Here is a 9,303-nt window from a genome sequence, read left to right on the forward strand (position 1 = left end):
TATTGTAAGTGGGTTTTACTATATAGAAGTCGTGACATAAATCCCATTTGGAAGTACTTGGGGTTTTCCTTCCTAATTCTTGGCTACTTTCAGAAAAGCAAAGAAGAAACTTAGTGTCGAAGCCTGTTATGTATTAAACACTCTCGTCCTAACTATTGTTCCTTTTAAATCTTACAGTGGTACCAAAAGGCTCAGGAGTTGCTTCTCCCTCATAATCAGTTCTGCACAATGACTTCTCCGGAGTCATACCCTATGTCATCTACCCACTGGTGCCAACCCCAAAGGACATCATATCACATCACTAGTTATATGAAGTACTCTGTTACATTGCAATGATGACAAACAGCTAGAACACAATATGCAAATCCCAGTATGAAGATGGGCCTCAGCATAACACCATTGATGGGCTTTTGAGCCTATATAAGCTTCTTAACAAGTGTATATCATCCTTATCCTTCTATTTTACTGACTTTTGTAGAAATAGAGCCTCTTTCAGAACTGCAAAGCAAATTCACAGAACCTGTTATTTTGATATTTGATGTTAAAAATTGAAGTGTTGGGCTGAAGAGGTGACTCCGTGAGTAAGTGCACTTGCTATTACAGAAGATATAAGTTTGGTCCCCATCACCTATACCAGCTAGTTCACAACCACTTGTAACTCCTGTTCCAGGAGCTCAGGTGCCTTCTTCTAGCTTCTGTAGGCACCTGCACTCATATAGACACACACACACACACACACACACACACACCACAAATAGTATTCAAGTATTATTACTGGTGGTATAACATGGTACACTCTCTACAGAGGAGAATTAGACCCTGACGGGCAGTGGTAACACACACCTTTAATCCCAGCACTTGGGAGGCAGAGGCAGGCAGATTTCTGAGTTCAAGGCCAGCCTGGTCTACAGAGTAAGTTTCAGGACAGCCAGGGCTACACAGAGAAACCCTATTTCGAAAAACCAAAAAAAAAAAAAAAAAGACAAAGAATTAGACCCTAGACCCTACCTGCCAAAATTACAGATGGAATTACCCTCTGAAACAATAACCTTCTTATGGAAGTTTATTTTATAGATAAGTACGCTAGTCAGAAAGTACAAATAGGGCTAAAGATATGTCTCAGCAGTTAAAAGCACTGGATGCTTTTCCACATGACCTGGATTCAATTCCCAGTACCACATGGTAACTCACAACTGCCTCTAAGCCTGATTTCAGGGGGTCTGATAGCCTCTGAGGATTTGAGGCATACATATGTTACACAGATAAACATGCTGACAAAACATCAATGCATATAAAATATTCTCTACATTATTTGTTTCTTTAGTTATTTATAACTTGTTCTTTTTGCGTACACTGCGTCCTGACCACAGCACCCCCTGCCTTCCCTCATGCCAGTTGTTCCACACCACACTTTATTTTTAATTTTTTTTCATATGATATATTTTGATCATATTCTTTCCCTTCCCCCAAGTCCTCCCCAATCCTTCTCACCTCTCTACCTACCCAACTTCATTTTCTTTCTTTTAATTAAAAAACAGACAACAACCAACAACAAAAACACTACCAAATGACAAACAAACATGCACACATAACCTATCTACTTTCAGATTTTTAGACACATTAACACTGTCAAACGTGAGTCCCATCTCATAAAATGGTTGGTTAGAGCCGTATTATTCATGCCTCTATTACAACAATATATCACAGATATACATGTAGACAAAACACCCATGCACATAAAAACTTTTTTAAAAAGTACATGTGTAGTCATATAACTCAGTTCTTCATGTAGCATTTTTCAAATAGCAGGGAAATATGGAGCGGGTAAAAAGACCCAAACGTCAGTTTAAAGGAAACTACTAGAAACATTATGCTGTATCTGTATGACAGAATATGATCTGGTGATGTTGAAAATATCAGTCTTTTTTTTTAAGTTTTGTAAAATGGTTGTATGATGTGTTATACAAAAAGAACAAGGTGCAATACAATAGAACATGCTTGATTTTTCTGTAAGAATGCAGAAGTGCATTTATTATCTGTTCCTGTTTGTTTTTTTTCTATAAAAAGCAATTTGGAGAGTGTTCAAGAAGTAATTAAAACAATTAATTTCTTACAGAATGGTGCTATAGGTGTGACAAAGCTATGGGAACTAGGATATACAGATAATAAAATTGGAAGATACTGGGCCTGCTGGGTCACAGTCTTAAGAGGGGGATAGAACAGCAGGGGCAGCCCTAAGAGGCCATTGTTGATAATAGCAGCATTGAGGATTCTGTAAAGGCATTATCTCTAAGAACTCCTAAGCCTGACATTGGTGAATTGATAACCTTTCTGGGGGCTTACTTATATTTTTTATCTATATTATCTAAGCAAGAATAATGAGTTTCATGAGTTCACTTTCCAAAAAGTATTACAACTTCATCACATAGACACAACTTTTATGAAATCAATTCATTACTTTCAACTGAAGGAAAATGAGAAGTGAGCACTAACAAATCAGACAGGCATTATTTCTCTTTTCTATTAATTATTTTATTTATTTACATCCCAAATGTTTCCCTACCCCCCAGAAAGGCATTTCTAAGCATCAGAGTGCTACATATGTCCCAGATTGAGTTTATGAGATTCGAGAGAAGAATGTGCCATTTTTACAGCAGATCTCAGTCCCTTAATTTCCTATGTCCCTGAGCTAACCCTCTGTCCCAGCAGGGCTGTGTTCCTCCTGCAGACTCTCGAGGAGGATGTGTTTTCGTGCCTTTTCTGGATTCTTGATTATGTCCACATGCCTTGGACTTTTTCATCTTCAAAGCCAGGATTGTTTCACACCTGCTTCTAAATTTTCTTTCTCACTCCCACCCACACCTGAGGGTGGGATTTTGCCTTGGTGAAGACAGATTTTGTGTAATCCACCAATTCAAATGTTAATTTCCTCCAAGAACACCTTCACCAAACAACCAGAAATAGCATTTCCCTAGCCCTCCTGGGATCCCTTAGGCCTGCCAAGCTATTACCTAAAATTAGCCACAATGGACATTAACAAAAGAGACATGTTTAGATTCCAATGACAAGATTGTCTAGATGAATGAAATTTGCTGGTTATAGGAGGTAGATTAGCTCAGGTTGAATTTCTGAATGATAAAAGCATTACCTTCTGTGGATCTCCCCATATCCTACAAGGCATGTGCAAATAAACTCTCCTGTTGGCTTCTTGAATGATTTCTAAATCATAAAGAAATATAAAAACATGAGGAACACTTTTTATCTAAGTTGAGGTCTTTTACCTAATCTCTCAAATTTATAATTTGTTTCTTTTCCCTGCCACCCATTTACCATTACCAGAAAAGATGCACTGAATCACTGGTGCCTGCGTTACCAAATGCAAATGGCATGCATAGCTTTCAGACTGTCCATAGCTTCATTCCATCCTACACAGTATTAATTTCCACCATTAGCCAGTGCATGCCCTAGGCAAAGAACTTGTGAACATGTACCCTGTGTTTCCCTGTGCTAGAACTTTTGATCTTGCTTTTTATTCATTTGCAAAGTGTTCTTCCTCTACTTTATCTACCATTTTCATTCAAATCAGTACTTTTAATTTTTTATTTATTTTTAATTCAATTTATATCCCGATAATCCCCCTCTCCTCTCTTCCCAGTCCCACCTTCACAAATCCCTCCCTCCATTGCCCCCTCCCCTTCTCTGCCTTTTCCTGAGAAAAGGCAGGCCTCCCTTGGGCCTATACATCTGTAGCAAAACAGTATTTTTAATGAAGAGGAGCTAGGGAATCAGCTTAGTGGATAAAGTGATTGCCACTAGAGAAACCCGTGTAAATACTGGGCGAATGTGGTAGCCACCCTGTAATTCCACACTACTCAGGCAGACACTAGCTCCCTGGGAAGCTGGCTAGCCTGTATTGGTGAGCTCTGGATTCAAGTTAGAGACCCTGTCTCATATATAAAGTGGAAAACAAGGATGCTGGGTGCAGCATCAACCTTGGGCTACATGTGCTCATATGCCCATCTACACACAGAGAATGTCTACATGTACAAGAAACAAGGATTTCTAGTGAAAGCCTACTATAGAGAGATCATACTAACAAAGGCTCAAATCCCCTCACATTTTTCAATATGTATTTTAAATAAATATCTAAATATATTTAATGCTTTTAAATTCCTTTAGCAAAAAATGTCTCGAGCTGTTTCATTCCAACATGATGCCTTCTTCCTCTGTGCATTAATTTACTCGTGTACATTGTTGCATTCTTAATTCATGTAATAACTATTTTCCCTCAAATCACAGCCATAAGGAAGCCATCATCTTGGTTGCTTCTTGCCCTTGGGCCAAGATCAAGTGCGGGAACCAATTCCTAAGATTCTGTGAATAAATGGATTTTCAGGTTTGTGCCCCAGCAATATTTATAGAGCACATATTGTGTGGTTCACCCCTGTGATAAATAACTGGAGGGGTAAGTCAAGAAGACCAATGTCCTCGGAGAGAATAACCAAAGTTTCTAGACACACATGAAGGCATATACCAAGTAGAGAGCATAATTTGTGCAGAGGCAGGAACAGGAAAGAGCAGTGGGCCATGAAACTGTGCGTGGGACACATGAAGAAGATGAAAATCGTAAGTGAGCATATGTGCATATGTGCTAAGTTCAGCAAGATTCAGATTCCAGTGTGAGACTTATAGCTGATCCTGTAGACTTTCATCAGAAAAGTGACAAATTAAACTTTGTGGATTTTTTTTCTTTTTTAATGTGTATGACATTTTGTCTGCATGTATACATGCATACCACATATATGCCAAGTGCCTGTGGGAGCCAGAAGAAGCCAGCATAGATCCCCTTTTGGATCCAGAGTTAGAGAAAGTTGTGCTCAGCCATCTGAGTGCTAGGAACCTGGGGTCCTCTACAAGAGTAACAAGTGTTATTAATCACCAACACCTCATCTCCATCTTTCTCCAGCTGAACTTTGTGTTTCAGACAAAGTATTTTGATGAAAGTGTGGAAGTCAGAACAAAGGCAGTAAAGGCCTTGGACTGACTAATTAGTTGGTATCACTATAAACAAGCACTTAGGGGCTAATATTTATTTCATGGAAATGGGGAAACACATTTGATTTTAGAAAAAAACCTACACAGATTAATTTTCCTAACCCAAACAGAATCAATTGTCATTTTAAAAATTATCAGACCAGGTGCTTGGGAGCAACAGAAGTGCTTACCATACACACATGAAGACCTGTGTTTGCTCCCCAGAAACCACATTAAAAAGCCAGCCATGGTGGTGCACACCTGTAATCCCAGTGCTGGGAAGGCAGAGACAGGTGACCCCCCAAAACTTCTTGGCCAGCTAGCCTCATCTAATCCATGAGCCCCAGGCCAGTGAGAGACTGTGCCTCATAAAACAAACAAATGACTGGCTCTGGAGGAAAAGATACCCAGAGTTGACCCCTCACTTTTCTGTACACATTCATGCATGTGCACACACACATACACACACACACACAACACACACACACAAGCTTAAAACTTCAGAACAGTTTCTGCTTTCCTATAGCTCCTTCCCTCTTATCAGTTCTATCTCATGATTTTCTAAACTACACTCCTTTACAGGAGTATAATAAAGTGTTTGAAAGTTAGCTAGTACAAAGTCACTCCTGAACAGTCAGCACTATACAATGCATCATTTGGTTCGAAAATGCCAGCAGAATGCCAAGTTTCTGCTAATGTAGTCACACATGATCTTTGGAAAGAAATGCCAACAAAGTATGTCTGCAAACCAGTTTGTTTTCTTTTGTTTTTTTCTTTACCAAGGCCTTGTCTACTTAGGCACAGGGAGATCACCACCAAGTCCACCCCTAATGCCTCCTCTGCTGCTGTTTGTACCCTCCACTTGAGGGTAGCCAGAGCCTGTGCCTTGATTCTAGGCAAAAGACCATGGCAAAGATGGTGAGTTATAAATCTGTGGTTTATATTGCATAAGTCTGATATAACTGAAGACTTTCCTGGGTGCTCAAGGTAACACATGGACCTGTGGGAGTAAGATTGGGGAGTAACTTCAGCCAACAGCAAGCAAAAACCTAGGACCTAAAATAACAGAGTTACAAAGAAATGAATTCTGCCCTGCAGTGAAGTCTCCCCCAGTAGAGCCTGTAGAAGCCTGGCAGCATGTTCATCCTAGTTACAAAGGTCATTAGGCAGAGGTCTCAGCCACAGTCTGCCTGGACTGCCTACCAGACACTAGGAGAATGGGTGCATTCATTCAGCTACTTGATTTGCAGTAGTCTGTTATAAAGCAACTGTAAATACTTTCAAATCAGGGGCTGGAGAAGTGATTTGACAGTTAAGAGCACTTGCTGCTTGTTCCAGAAGACCAGAGTTCAATCTCCAGACCTACACCCAGAAGAGTCACAACTGTCTGTAGCTCCATCTATAACTCCAGCTCCAAGGGATCCAACACCTCTGGCCTCTACAGACAACTGCACTCACATATGCATGTACACACACACACACACAGACACACAGACACACACACACACACTTAAAAGTGACACAAACAAATCCTTTTAAAATGCTTCCAAGTTAGAAATGTTTTGTGTCTTGAACAAAAAGTTTTGGATTTTGGAGCATTCAGATTTGGGAGCTTGATCTGATCTTTTTTTTTTTTTTAACAAAGTCTCACATATCTCTGGCTGGCCTTACACTTGTTATGTACCTGAGGGTAACCTTGAACTCCTGATCATCCCATCTCTGCCTCCTGAGTTCTAGAATTGAAGATGTGTGACACCACACTCAGTTTTCTCAGATTTTATACTTTCAGATGAGGGATGCTTCACCTGTAAAGCTTGTGAAAATATTAAAGCAAAACTACCTAAACTCCACATCCAAACACTCCAGTCCCAAGTATTTGGGGTTGGAGTCATCTGCGTGTGTACAGTGTGTGTAAAGGATGAACACGGTAGGTGTGTGGAGTAGTACAACAGCTACATATATTTGCACTATGTTTCTAGTCGGCTCAGACACTTCCTTGCCTCTTTTGTTGCTCCAGTGCCCTGACTCCTCCCGCTGCTGGCTCCACTTTGAGTGGGACCTGGGATAGAGAAAACAAGGGGCCTTTGTCGTGTTGAGGTGTACTCTGTTGGGGGAGGGTCTGTACAACAGCAGTGGCATCTGGGAAGCAGAAGAGGCAGGTGGCAGGTGCCAAGACACAACACGGGGGCTTATTTAATATTCATATGGACGCATCACCTTGTGTATCCACAGCATCTCAGGCTCTCAAGGGATGCTCCTGTTGGTGTTCCTAGAGCAGGATTTACAAGCCTCAAGGGGATGCTGACAAATAGGAAGGCATTTTAATAGTGTGTTCAATGCCCTAGTTTCTGAGAGGTGGGTTCACAGATATATATACTCTATATAATTTCTACATTTAAATATTATTTTAAAAAATGTAATGGTATAGAAGTCAATATATGAATTTTAGGTTCAACCTAAAGTAATTTTTAAAAAATTCTGTGTATATGCTTGTGTTCTGATCTTCTGGACCTGGAGTTACAGGCAGCTGTGAGCTGCCTTTTGTGGGTGCTGGGAACTGAGCTTGGGTTACCCGCAAGAACAGTGTGTGCTCATAAACTGCTGAGTCATCTCTTCTTCAGCCCCTGTTTTTTCATTTGTTTATAAGCTCGTGTTAAGCATTTGTCTACTCTAGAACTGTTACGTACAAGAGAAAGCTACCATGTGAAGATTGCCAGTTCTACCCAAACTCTGCAATAGCAGGGCCCATATCCTTAGCTATTCTTTCAATTTCTTTCTGTTTTTATTTTTATTTTCTTTTTCTTTTTTTTTCCAGCATAAGTACAGTAAGAAAAAGGCAGAGAGCAAAATAAACCAGAATGAAAATCAAGACAAGGAAAACCCAACTGAGAAAATTCTTGCCTATCTACTAAACAAGAAGGTTGGAAATGTGGCTCACTTGATAGAGCACCTGCCTAGCGAGCCTGAAACGGTGAATCCCATCCCCAGCACTGCAGAAGCCTAGAGTAGTCGTGAGAACCTGTAAATCAAGCACTTGGGAGATGGAAGCAGGGGGCGGGGGTCAGAAGTTCAAAATTATCCTTGAATGCATAAGGAGTTTAAGGTCAGCCTAGGCTACATGAGACCATGTTAAAAAAAAAAAAAAAAAAAAAAAGCTAAACAAGAGAGGAAAATATCTAGGAAGGTCCAGCTTGGTAGAGAGAGCAGAGAGAAAATGCAGTCTCATTCCTAACAGAGACAAAATAACTCATAAACTCTAAGGCTGGCAAAATGGTACAGAGGGTAAAAACACTTTCAAACCTGTGGGATCCCCTGAGTTTGAGCCCCCTGATCTCACAAGATGGCTGCAGAGAAGAGATCCCTGAAATTTATCCCTGACCTCCCCTGTACTCACATACATACACATACTAAAGAAAATAAAACTTAAAAGGAAATCGCAAAGCCCACGCACACATAGGCACAGTGAGGCTGAGTCCACACAGAACTAGCAGTTAGGACTCACCCAGCAGGTCTTTTAAACATTAGACACAGTGACACTGAGTCTCGGGGGTAGCCATCATCCATCACACAGTCTGCTAAACAGCACAAAGCTTCTTTATTTCAGCATTCTCAACCAGCACCACCAGGACAGTCATTGCTAGATAAACTGCGGTGGTACAGCAGGATAGGAGACCCAGTCTATCATCTAGAGACTCTCAGGTCAAACAGGAAACAGAAGGGAGGCACCAAGCAAAACTTTTGTCATCATAGATGCCATCATACACTGGTAGACAAACATCTGACCTATATAGGCAGACATGTGTAAGTATACATGAACATGAAAACCTTCCAGCATCCTTACAGGCCCAGTCCCACTGTGCCCAAAAGTCTTACAGGATAGCTTGCTTGCCTCCTCCTGACATGGCCCTAGAAGGCCCTAGAAACAAGCACAGTTGACTCTTGGTTTGATCACTTTCCCATTGTTTCTTTTTTCGTGACAGTCACTAACAGCACTCCCAGCGTGACCGATCACCCACTTGCACATTAGCAGGCTCTGACTCCAGTTGTCTGTGCCCCTTTTTGTCAACAACATTTGCCTTTGTTTCTACAACCTGATACTAGATGGATAGTTTTGATGCTTTTTCAGGAGTAATCCCTAAATCCTCTTCTTGATCTGTGTGCTAGAGGATTATCGGCTGCCCAGACACATCACTGGCCTGGCCTTCTTGCTCCGCAATTAATTATTAGTCTGTCTACAATAAATTACACTTGCCATCTGCTGATACAATC

The sequence above is a fragment of the Apodemus sylvaticus genome, chromosome 8 (genome assembly GCF_947179515.1).
Source record: "Apodemus sylvaticus chromosome 8, mApoSyl1.1, whole genome shotgun sequence".
Classification (NCBI taxonomy): domain Eukaryota; kingdom Metazoa; phylum Chordata; class Mammalia; order Rodentia; family Muridae; genus Apodemus; species Apodemus sylvaticus.